At 39.2% G+C, this 13,311-nt stretch overlaps 1 protein-coding gene across 1 annotated transcript in view; it reads left to right on the top strand.

Moving 5' to 3' along the window:
* The window catches only part of nrg3b (neuregulin 3b), a 554,663-nt gene that overhangs the window by 215,049 nt on the left and 326,303 nt on the right, over positions 1–13,311 (top strand). The window contains exon 6 of the mRNA XM_034708523.1: positions 4,150–4,222. The gene's annotated coding sequence lies outside the window, so the exon portion shown is untranslated. The remainder of the gene's footprint in view (positions 1–4,149; positions 4,223–13,311) is intronic.

Here is a 13,311-nt window from a genome sequence, read left to right as displayed (position 1 = left end):
ATAAAGTTGAGGTGTGACAGGACTTTATGTTTGTGGTTGTAAAAGTTAATTGTGGGCAGTGCTGTGAATCAGAAGCCCTTGGGTGTTCTTAGTATTTAACTGACTACATTAAGACACATGCAACATTCTCCCCTTTGCCATTTTCAACAACAATAAGGTAGACTTCTTAACCTTCATCAGGATACAAATTGTGTAGATTTGTAAATATTTTGTATTCAGCTCTATTAAAAACTTGGTTCTTATTGGTCAAAACCCCATGGCATTGGTGATTCATTCTCAACAGCAAAAGCAACTCTAATGACATCCTGATCTTACATGTCCTATCCAATTAATCTGAGAGCAGTTTAGACCTGGGTGGCCAAAATGGGGCACTGACTGTTAAGGGGTGGCCAGGCGTGGAAAACATTAGGGACTTACTCCAAACCTAGGAGGATTACCTCCAATAATCACATCTACTTTAACTTCTTTTTATAAAACAATTTAAAAAATGTTACAATTTTGTAGATTTCTAACGTTAAGTTTAAAAAATGTAACTCCACAGTGTCAGCATTTAAATCTGCTGAACTGAACTCTTTAAGGACCCAAGTGAAGATGATTGTCCAAAGTCAAAGCATCAACATAAACAATATTCAAATGCAAAGAAACCACTGTCTCTGCAGCTTGTCGAAACACTACAACAAAATAGATGATTTCAATAAACGTAATGCCTCTGACATGGCAAATAGCCAATCATGTCTAAGAGTTTTAGGGTGGCCACAGGAGTGGCCAATCAGTTTTTAGAGGTGGTCTTGGCCACCCCTGGCCACCCTCTTGCTCCGCCACTGGCTGAGAGGAGTCCGGGACATTAAACTACTGCTTGTTGACACTGTGGCAAAAACGTTGGTGTTTTGTTGTGTTTTTATAGGCTAAACAACATATTCTAAATTAGATTCACTCCTGGGGTGCAGGAAATGGCAGCAGAGCTGGTGAGTGCATCTCTAAATTGCTGATCCCTACAAAGTGACTTAAACCATAATGGTAAAAAGAATAGCAACAATGTTAAAAGTTGTTAGATTTTTGTCATTTATGTTAAAAGCTGTATTAACTGCAAAACTCTGAGAAGAAGAAGAGGACAGATATATCTGCAAAAGTGCGGCTGCAGAAGTCCTCTTCTCCCTGTCTAACTTAACCTCTAATGGAAATGATCAGTTTAATGTGAAATACAAGAAATATGCAGGCCAGTGTATCAACGATTTTTTCAGAAACTCATCTGACTGGGATTTGTCTCTGGAGCAAAATATTTCTCAAGGCAGTTGAGAAACTCAAAACCCGTACTCTGTCATATGTATTCATGTGATGTGAATTTCTTATCTGCTGGTTATGTCAACAGCATGTTCTTCCCACACTGTGAGTCACTGAGACACAGGGAACCAGGTTGGAGATTGTATGTGTGAAATGTCCCTTTGAATAAGTGATGTCAATTTTAAGTCAATTTTATGTATACAAGAAAAAAATTATGAATGTATGCTACCTCATGGAATTTAATGCACATTTAAGAACAGCATGCATTTTCTAGTGGGGTATTGCCTGTTTAAAAAGAAGCCAGAACATGACCATCAGTTGTACAGTTCTTATAATTGAACCTTACTTTACTAAGTGTTAGTCATCACTGTTACTTAGTATTCCGTGAACATGTAGCTGTTCTGCTTTAACTTTAAACGAACCATTTGTTCTGCCATTTCAGAGCGCTTCACAAAGTTTGAGAGAAAATCCCTGTAGTGATTCTGGCCTTGATTTTTTAGGCAAAGAACATTACTTCTCATTGTTGGGAATTATGTTTTAGCTGTAACACCACTGTGACTTTACAGTTTTAGCAGTCTGCACTCAACACATTCATCAATAATTGGACAAATTGCCATAGCTTGCACAGAGATTTCTGGTCCCCAAAGAATGAACCCAAATTATTTGGGGAATCCTCTAATCTGTTTTATCTTGTACCATTAAATGTTCAGAGTTTTTAATAGTCTACTGAAATATTCAAAGACTTCGAACATTGATTGGCACATGTTTTAGTACAGACAAACCTGGTCCTCAGAGGATGAGTCCTTTTCACTTTGTTGATCTGCTGACAAGGTACAAATTTGAATAGCCTAATATTGTGTTTATTGTAAAATACCTTCAAACTAATCACACTGCCTTGGCCCTTTATTGTTCTAGCTTAAATGTAGTGGTTGAGTGTTATTAAGTAAATAAACATTGATCTTGGAAAAGAGTAGGATAGAGGCAATCTCACTGTAAGAATTTAATAACCCAGAGTTTAGCACTTAGCTGGAAGAACAGCTGGATGATTACTTAATTAATGCTATAATAATAATAATAATAATAATAATAATAATAATAATAATAATAATAATAATAATAATAATAATAATAATATAATAAGTTTATTTATAATGCACTTTTCATTTCAATAAATCTCAAAGTGCTGCAGGCACACAGTAAAAAGGAGGGAACAAACATGAACATTCCTTAGAAAGAGTATTTAAAATAATACATGAAATCACTTCTTCACAATCGTTACAATCACAGTCAAGATACCCCTTCTCACACTAAAAATACAAAACATTTAGGCACATGGAAAAAAGAGAAAAGAAGAGTTAATTTACAAAAACAGATATCTACGTTTTTTTAATATAGATTTTTAATTAAGTTACATTTTTAAGATACCTCTGATTAGTAATGTCATTTTGACTTTGTCAAAGCCACCCAACTTCAATGGATTGATAATACCTAAAGCTAGTAATAACAAAAATAGGTCTTTTGAATTTTTTTTAAAGTGAGTTATCTGTTTTTGCAAATGAACTCTTCTTAACAAATAATGAAAAGTAAAGGATACTGAATGGTGAGCGGATCCTTATGCAAGTTAGAACCCCGACATGGTGAGCAGAACTCTGACACAAAGTAGAGGGTGCTTCTAATTTGCATAACTCCTGTTCACTATACTTTACCCCACTTATTACCACTTCTACAGACCTTACCGTTAAGTTACTTTGTGGTGATTAGCAACTTACAGATGCAATCATTAGCTCTGCTGCTGCTGGCTGAATTTCAGGACAGGATTTGGCTTCCCTTTTCCCTATCAGATACGCTTGAGGCCGAGTAGCTCCTCAGGCTGCTTTCAAATCTGTGAGCAGGAACTGTCATTATTTCTTGACTGTCGAGACCAGTCTGAAACAGAAACTGACATTGTTGCCACAGTGTCAACAGGCAGAGGTGACATTTTCAAGAATCATTACTGTGGATTGGACACTATGTGTGTGATCAGGTTGTCCCATGTCTTACTTTTGCTGTTGAGAATTATATGCTGGGGTTTTTTGACCAATCAGAATCAAGTATTTAACACAGTCGGGTAATAAATTGAACCTAAAATAATTAACAGCTACAGAAATGTGTCTCATACCTGCCATTAGACTGTTCAAGAGGTAGGAAAACACAATGTGTATTTGTACGGAAGAGAATAAGGTCCACTTATTTTATTATTACTCTGAGAAAAAAGTCAGAATAGATTAAAGTCAGAACTCTGAGAAAAAAAGTCAGAATTCTGAGATTAAAGCCGGAATAGATTAAAGTCAGAATTCTGAGATTAAAGTCAGAATTCTGAGATTAAAGTCAGAATTCTGAGATTAAAGTCAGAATAGATTAAAGTAAAAATTATGAGGTTAAAGTCAGAATTCTGAGAAAAAAAGTCAGAATTCTAAGATTAAGGTCAGAATAGATTGAAATCAGAACTCTGGGGAAAAAAATAGAATTCTGAGATTAAAGTCAAAATTCTGAGATTAAAGTCAGAATTCTGCCTTTTTTTCTCAGAATGATTATAATAATAAAAAAAAATTGACCTTACTTTTTTTTTTTTTTGTGGCCCATATCCTCTTCCGTAGTATTTGTGACCAGAAAACAGGTGCATATTATGTTTATGCATAAATCTATACAAATATTCATACACTTCCTTGAGATTTATACCAGATATTTTTTTACACTTGGTATTGTATTAGGATGCATTTGACAATATTTATTACCTGGTTGTGTTCAATGTTAATATCAGTGTGTACATGTAATAGTAACAAAAAGAAAGTTATTTTTTTTTATTGTGTTCTTTTAATATTTTCCCAGATCAGCATTGAAGTTAATACCTAGGACCAGGCCCTGCAAAGAAACCAACACTGCATTCTTACCTAGAAGTCAGGTGAGCCACATATTTTCCTTTTGTTTGTGTTTGAGTCTCTGGTGGCATGTCATGCATCATTTCCTTAGTTGGACCAAACTGGATCAAACCAAACATTTTAAACACAGTCTTAGACCAGCTTTTTTTTTCTATCCTGCTTCCCATGTGTTTCTCTCATTACGTCTCCAGGATGTGACACTGGTCAGGGGGCTACTTCTTCTAGCCAATTAAGAAAAATCCATGCAACACAAACACACACACATAAAAACCCAAGCTTATCACACAATATATCATGTGTTATTAAGCAGAGGTATGAATAAAACATAAAGGTTACTGTTTGCCAAATTATTCTCATAGGAAAAGGAAAAAAACAAAACAGGAACATATTTGTATTGAGCTGTCCTGCAGCTTTAATTAATGGGACTTAAGGTTTAATGTTGTGCTCCACACAGGACACCATTTTTATATCCATTGGTGTGCACAAAAACATGAAGTATGGGAGATCCATTTTTGGTTCTTACTCCAAAAAGATGAAAGATTTCACTCTCACCTCTACAGGAGTCCCCCTGTAACACCGGTATTTCTTTGTCAGTATGACTCAGGAGATTTGGAATCATTTGATTTAAAGCTCCCTTGGTATGAAAGTAAAATATTAAGCTTGAAGATGCTCTTTCCATTAACCATGGGGTCAGATAAAGACAAAAGGAAAACAGCAGAGCACAGAGGCTAATACTAGCTCTAGGAAATATAGTTGTTTCACAGTTAAACAGAGATTTACTGCCAATGACTATGCTCCCCAGAGACAGCACCAGCGCTCGAGTAAGACACCAAATGGTTGTAGATAAAGCTCTCATCAATAAGTCATTGGAGATCAGCTGAGTGTTTGTTGGGGGGGGAAACATGGCTAATCAAGTAAATGGAGTCAAAGCTATTGGCTGTTTAAGGCGTTAAGGAGAACAAATGATGTGTGAAGGAAACTCTGATGAGCATCACAGATGTGTAGCATCTACACCTGTACTTAAAGTGGCTCCAAAGATTAACGCAAGGCCGTTAATACAACTGTCATTGACTTTTTTTTGTTAGACATTCACTAAACGAACAGGGAATTAAAAAGGAAAGAATGTGAGTTTTTGAGGAATATTAGCATGAAAAGGAGACATTTTGTCCTTGGATGGCAGTATGGAAAATAACATGCTCACAATAGTAGTTGTAATTGTGATAAGACATGATAATAATTATTTTTATTTTTATATTGTGCTTCTTTGAGAACTCACTGAGTTTTTTTGCTGAATTGATGTTGAAAAAAACACAATGGCTACTCCTGAAAAGGCTTTTGTTCACTTTAAGACGTTGATGAAATATTAAGTTTAGACCAGATTTAACTGAGAAATCAGAGTCTATCACAAGATTCCCCACACATTAACATGCAGCAGTTTTTAAGTTGCATCTGATGTATTTTGTGACTATTATGAAAGTCCAGAGTCACTGACAATGAAGTCCAGTAAGTGAACTTGGTTTTTGGTCCTACAATCTTCAGCATACAAAGCAGTCACACTCCATCGCTAGCTATTGGGTTGAAAACACAACATAGCTTTGTTAGGTTCAAATCAACTACGTCAGCATCCAAGGGTCTTTTTACTGTGTGGTTAGAGGTACACAGCTGAAGCACTATCACATGCACAGTTTGCTTTCTCCTTCTCCTGTGGGAAATAAACAAAACTGCCCACTTGATAATGTCCCTGTAGCTTCTTGTTAACATTTTACAGCCATTGAAGCACCATAGATATGTGAGAAAACAGTGTTGCGTTATCTAACATGTTAACGTCATAAATGTTTACCAATGGTTCCCAGCCACAAAAGGTCATTTTAACAGGCAGAAACCAAGCAGCAACCTCTGGTCTAAAAATATGAGTCAAATGCGGAAGTGCTAAAAACTGCAGTTCATCAAGGATCCGCTTGAGGCTGGCTCCGGAAGTACCGGAAGTCACATACACATGAATGGGAAATGGCCGATCTTTCCAGCAAAAATAAACATGTTTACAGCCTGGTACAAAAGACGAGTGCAGTCTGGATAGCTCATTTCTCAATTGGCACATACTGTACGGGGGGTGAATTTTTTTGTAACGCGGCAATTTTGAAGATATTGAGATTACCAGTCTTCCAATGAGAGGCACAGCTGACTGCAGAACACTGTAGCTGTTGGCTAGGAGGCTCAAAGCCCGCCTCTTTACTTCACAATCACTCGACAGCAGCAATATGGCTGCCGCCGCCGATTGACCTCAAAACAGCTCTTCAGAAACAGATGGGTGACGTCACCAGGGGCGGTTCTGGGGAGGGGCCAACAGGGGCCAGTGCCCCTGTAAAACTTAACCTGGATCCCCTGTGCCCCCCCCCCCCCCCCCCTCCACACCAAACAAATATTTTACAATAAAAAAAGCTTTGAGGGCTAAGGGACTCATGTTGAGTGTAAACAGCCAAACAGCTGCTGTCAGTCTGCATTTTGATATAGTGCACAGTAGTATATATATCTAGTATATAGGGATGCACTGATGTTTTTCCAGTTTGATCTCAGCCGGTCCTCACCCTTCTCAGTCTCTTTTGTCAGGGTTGAATGTGTCCCTCTGACAACACCCTTGGCCCCAGCCTGGCCCCCCCAGTAAAATTGGTCTAGAACCGCCGCTGGACCTCACAGATCCTACGTCCATATTTTATACAGTCTATGGCAGAAACCTCGAGCAGAACCAGGCTCATGTTAGACAGCTATCTGCCTCAACCGAGGCATTTGTAAAATGGTTGAAATTAGGTCTTTGACATACAGACCTCATTTAACTCTGTTTTTAGCCAAATTCCTGCATCCTGGTGACTGCTCACTGAGAACTATCCTTTAATGTTGCCTGAAGCAACCAGAGGGTTCATTAGCTAAACTTGAGAACATCTTAACACAGCATCAGTTGTCTATCACAGAATTTAAAGCTGTTTTTTTTGTCAGTCAGGATTTTGTAAAAAAAGAGGGTGAAAGCAGTTTCACATAAATAAAAAACATTTTTTTCTTGTTTTCCCTGTGAACAGCATGTTCAGGAAGCTGCTGCTCAGCTCAGCTTGTATTTAGGTCAGGATTCCATGTGCATGAGTTTCTCTACACATGATAGGAGCCAAATTATCTACAGAGGCTGCTCACACTCTGAAACAAACAGGACTTGTGATTTGAACAAGTAAAAACTCTGGACAAAGCAATTTCAGGAAAAAGATAAGTGTCTCTCTAAACCTTCAGGCGGATTCAGGATGTCCAGCAAGGAGACTTATAGCCCAGCTTGCAATAATGTCCATAAACTTGAAATGAATTGAATATATTTTTGGCAATACTATACTCACATTTGCACAATAATGGGAGTCTACTTTTCATGTCTCTTTTGTTCCCTCTCTTTTTTTTCCTCCCAAAGACATTATCTGTCTTCATCTGCAGCTCTGACAATGCTTTGCAAAGGGGAGTGAAGGTGCACTCAGGCATTTATTTTAAGATCAAGTAAAAAGTTCAAGACTTACTGGTCCAAAGGGGACCTAAAATGTCCAAAGTGTATAAACGTATATTATATTGAGACCCCTTCTCAAGATTGCTTTTTCGCCTAGACATGTTTGCCTTCATGATTCTGTAACATCATCACATCACTGATCTGCCGTTTCTCCGAAATGCTTCTTTCTAGTGAGATAGATCTACATATATGTGAGGTAACTGCTGCAGTGAGAAATAACATTAACCTTGGAGAAAATATGTTTGTAAGAACTGATGCTTTGGCCAAGCACTAAGGCAAACTTATATGAAGCATTCATCTCTATTATCTGTTTACTCAAACATTGCTCGGCTGAAAAACACAGTCTAGCCCTGCCTGAATAAAGACTTCTCCTCCCTCGCAGAGGCCAAATAGCTGCTCTGTGGATAGTTATGAATTCCAATATGGGCGATGCATATCACAGCTGACATGGGCAAATTGAACGCAGAGGTTTGTAGTACTTGTGCAATGTGTCCCCAGCTGGGGTAGCCAAATAGTCCTCAGCCCCCACATTCCCGCCTTTAGGAGTGTAGAAGAAGCATCATAAATGAATGACACAACGTGCCCTCTGGCGGCCATGTTGGTGGTCCCGTGCTTCTGGCACCAAACAGCTGAAAACAGCTGATCCCATTTATAATCTTACGACTTGGCTGCCTCGAAAATATGGAGTCGATGTGGCTAATTTCTGTGTGTTTCTAGTTGGAGGCTGAAGATTTAATTACTGCTACATCTGTAATATTGTCGGCCGGCTGCCTCACACTGCTTAGATGGCTCATGACAAACTTTCTCAAATGCATTTATAAAGAACTCTGGTGCCTTAAGCAGTACTATTATTGTTATTATGGTGGCATGATGATGTTGATGTTGTTTTTAATCACTATATGAAAACATTCATGCATCATTAAATTGTGATATAATTAGTATAATTAAGAAAAATACTTCAGGGTGCGTGTAATATAATGGAGGCTGCCATTAGGAGTGACTTTTGTTAGTCACTCTCTTCTTTGAAAACTCCAAATTGGCATCAGCTCTGACTAATTTCTCTAACTCTTCCTTTTGCTTTGAATGATGGAGTCTTGTTACACTCTTGCAAAAATAACTACAACCCATGTAGCACCATTCTCTTCTTACACTGGACAAAGTTGTAGTTACAATTTGGGATGTCAGTGTGTGTGCTCGGGAGGTTATGTGTCTAGACTAATAATTTGTCTTATAGTTATGTTTTTGGGCTTCTTGCCTCCATTTGACAGGGCAGCTGAAGAGAGACAGGAAACGTGGGGAGCAGAGAGCGGGGGAAGACATGCAGGAAATGGTCGAGGCCGGGAACTGAACCGGCGACCCCTGCAACGAGGACTGTAGCCTCTGCATGTGGGGTGCTTAGACCGCTAGGCCACCAGCGCCCCACTATTCATTTGTCTTTGAGTTGAAAGAAAATCTAAAAATCTAAAAAAATAATGGTAACATCAGGTATATATAATACCCTGGCTTTGCTTTATCTGTCCTCTCTCTAAAATCTCTCCACAAACTCTTATCTTCGTTAGCTCTCTCCTCTGAATCTTCTCTCATTAAAGTGGAAAAGGAGGGGGAGGTAGAGCATACAGTCTAACCTTGAGTGGGAATCCTTGCCCAAACAGTCTCTTTGCCATGACTTTGCCTTCCTTGTCCTCTTCCTAATATCTCTACTCACGCTTCTCTCTGTTTTTTCTCTCTTCTCACCACTCTTCCCTCATAAAAATGGGAGGGGTAAAGGGAGGTAGAGCATACAGCGTAACACGGCTTAGGCGTCCCAGCCCAAATAGTCTTCGTTCCATAGCTTTGCCATAACTGTCCTCTTTTTAACATCTCTCAACACACTCTTCTCTCATTTTCTCTCTCTTCTCACCACTCTGCCCTCATAAACATGTGGGAGTAAGGGGAGGTAGAGCATACAGCCTGACCTGGCGTAGGCCAAACACTCCTCTTGCCCTTGCTTTGTCTTACATGTCCTCTTTCTAAATATCTCTACTTACTCTTTTCTCTCTTTTCTCTCTCTTCTTTAACCCATCTTCCGTCAGATAAATTTGGGAGTAAGGGGAGGTAGAGCATACAGCCTGACCTGGCGTAGGCACCAAAGCCTAAACATTCCTCTTGCCCTTGCTTTGTCTTACATGTCCTTTTGCTCAATATCTCTACTCACTCTTTTCTCAGTTTTCTCTCTCTTCTTTAACCTATCTCCCATTCTTAATCTGGGAAATAAGGGGGAAAGTGAGCATACCCTTTTCTTTGTTTTCCCTCTCTTCTCTCACATCTCTAACCTCATTGAAGGGAGAATTAGTATGCAGCCTAACCTGGAAGGGGTGAGTCCTGGCCCAAATAGGCTCCTTAACCTGGCTCTGCCTTCTATGACACTCTCTCTTTTGTAGTTTATCCTGCCTCTCCTCTCTATCCTCCTGAAAAAGGAGGAGCGAGGTGAGGTAGAGGGTAGAGCCTGTATGTGAGTCCTAGCACAAACAGGCGTCTTGCCCTTGCTTTGCTCTATCTCTCCTCTCTCCAACATCTCTTTACACTCTTTCTCTGTCTCTCTCACTTCCCTGCTATCTTATCTCATGGAAATAGGGAGGTAGAGTTTACAGCCTAACCTGGCAGTGGAGTCTTAGCCCAAATAGGACATTGCCCTGGCTCTGTCTACCTTGTCCTTCTTCTAACATTTCCTTGCACACTACTCTCTCTGTTCTTTTCTTTTCTATTTTGGTTTGGGGGTATGATGGAGGGTGAGAGCTAGCATTAAAGGGAGAGTCTCCAGGACACTAGAGCTAACTGTTGAGCCTCAGTGAGGTGTCATGTGCCTAACCTGATGAAACACTGGAGAGAGAGTTGCCCACTTGATAACTCCTCGTTGCCCATCTATCCCCATGTATCCACATGCTTGGTTCTTGGGGAACATTTGGAACAATGGGATATGTTATTTAAATTGTCAGTAGAGCATAAAATATTGGGATGAGGGCATGATGGGATAGGTTTGCAAAAGAGCATGTGCTCCTTTTGTTGATTTGAAATTCCTGTAAATCTTTATTTGTTATTTTTGTTGCTCCAAAGACTTCAGGCAAAAACTGAGAGTCTACAAATGGCCTTTTATTTCTGATTAGCAAAAAACTAATGCAGTAGAAAGGGCAAGTTCCCTCCTGGCTCCATAAGTGGCAAACCCATAAAGGCACCAAGTTGTTCCTGATCCAGCACCATGGACAGTGCACTGGATTGTGCCTTTTATTATGCAGCGTTCATGATGTATTTTGCCCTTTGGCTTTTTAAGGAGGGTTAAGAAGCAGATGAAAAGTGTTAAAAGAAATGTTTATTATTTTGTCTTTGTGTCTGTTACAACATATTATCAGTTTGCTGCATTACAAATTGCAAGTTATAGCACTAATTGTCCAGATGGTTGCCATAAAGCATATAAAAAATGTCTCGTGTCCCAACACTAGTCTAATATTTTAGTCTGCCACCATTTCCTTAATAATAGTTAAAGAGGAAACTTTTTAACATGCTTTATGAAGATAATATTTATTCCCCAAATCCATTTCAATTCAACTTTTTTTATTTTAAGTGCGATCATAAAGCCAACTTTGCTGCTTTAGTCCAGGGTTGATGCTTTATTTTTGCAATATTACATTCTTCCTCCCCCCCAATTTATGGTGCTTCTTTTGAGCTTCTTTATATGCAAATTGAAAACTCTAGACATGATGAAGCTAAGAGCATGATTTAAATACTAGATTGCTCTGCTATCTAATCAAAATAAACAAACACTAGACTATAAAAGTGCAAGCGTGTTTAGAGATTCAAGTGTGGCCTTCCAAAATTATCAAGTTTACAGATTATGAAGTATTGGGCCATGAAGTTATTAAGAGTGGAAATATATGCATTATTATGTCCCCAAAACAATAAGCTGAAGGGTAATTAGTATATAGCTTCTTTTTTTCAAGTTATATTTTTGGGCATTTTCACCTTTGATGGATAGGACAACTGAAGTGAGACAGGACATGTGCGGAGTAGAGAGTGGGGGAGAGGAATCGAACCTGCGACCTCTGCGACGAAGGTTATAGCCTCTAGATATGACCGCTAGGCCAACAGTGCCCCGGTATCTGTTATCAATAGAAATCACTGATACAATTATGTTTATTTTACATGTGGATGAATTTAGAGTAAAAATTAAATTTCCAACTCTATGTTGTGTCATGATCGCAACAGATACCACTGTCAGCTGGAGATGATAAAAATATTCAAATTTAAAAGCCAACAGGCACTAAAAGTTTTCTCTCCACCAAACTTTAAAAGTAAGAATCATCAAACTTTTAAGGCAGCAGTGGTTCTATCCACAGGCCAGCAGGCTAACAAGCACTGAGTCCTCTGAGAGTCTGGGTACCTGGGCATACAGTATCTAGCAACCCTGATACCCTCAAGTTGTCTCTTTAGCATTCATGAGCTTACATTCAGCAGGTCTGCTTAAATCAAGCCCAACTTTGTCACTTAATACTGAGTGAGTTCCAAACTCTGTATTCATTTATTGATACAGGTAGAAGTTATTTTGTTACCTTACATTCTGAGTAGGCAAAACTCCCTTTGGAGACTGAGTATATGGTTATTTCCCCAAAACAGTGTGTACTATGGCACACCTACTGTATACTCAAGTGCTATTGTAAGTCACTCTGGTCTCTGAAAGAGTGTTAGGTTTTGGAGTTTAACAGAGTAGCTCTGGCCCCTCTGTTGGAGTCATTGTACTGCCTAACAAGACATCCAGGTTCTGCTCTGGCAGGTAACCTATATGACAGTCCAACTTAGACTTCCCCTGTGAACACGACCTGCAGGGTATTTTGCAAGTGCATTGATCCCACAAGAGCTGGGATTTCCAAGTGAGTAGATTTCATGCAGTTGAGAGTGCAGTTCATGCAGTTTCAGCTCGTATTCCCTCACTATTTTCTCATTTAACTGATAGTGAAAGGTCAAGGGGGCAAAAAGAAGCAACAGCTGCAGGAAAAAGAAAGTCCGGTAAAAAGATGGACAAAGGGCCAGCAATGCAATGACGTCCTGTAGGAATACCATGCCAATGAAGGCCATAAGGAGTGCTGCTTTGTGAGAGGACAAGTGCTTGACAATAACATAATAATGAGTCTGACCTCACAGAAAAAGGATAGCAAAAGAGCCATCAGCTATGGAGAACCGACTAACTACTGAACTATTTTTATCTGTACAAAGAGAAGTCATCTAGAAGTTTGTCCAGTGGCGGGCCACATGTTCCTGTCTGTATATGCCTGACTGATGTCTAAGAACACAAAAACAAAATTTGCTATTTGCTATGCTGTTGAGAAAAGAAAAGGGCCAAATTTCTATTGACAGCAGGAGTGATGTTTCATTCCCCCAGATGTGTAGTCCTGGGGAGTTTTGCAGATCACCACTGGTAAATAGTGGCTCCCAGGAGAGCCCAAATGCAGACAGCAGCAGCAGGAGAAGACATTGATTCTTGATATTATGCAGGGGTAATAATCAATACAGCCCTTGCTTATTTCAACAAAGTGAGGAAGGTGAGCAAAA

The sequence above is a fragment of the Notolabrus celidotus genome, chromosome 18, assembly GCF_009762535.1.
Source record: "Notolabrus celidotus isolate fNotCel1 chromosome 18, fNotCel1.pri, whole genome shotgun sequence".
NCBI classification, from domain to species: Eukaryota; Metazoa; Chordata; class Actinopteri; order Labriformes; family Labridae; genus Notolabrus; species Notolabrus celidotus.
This window is presented reverse-complemented; position numbering and strand designations above follow the sequence as displayed.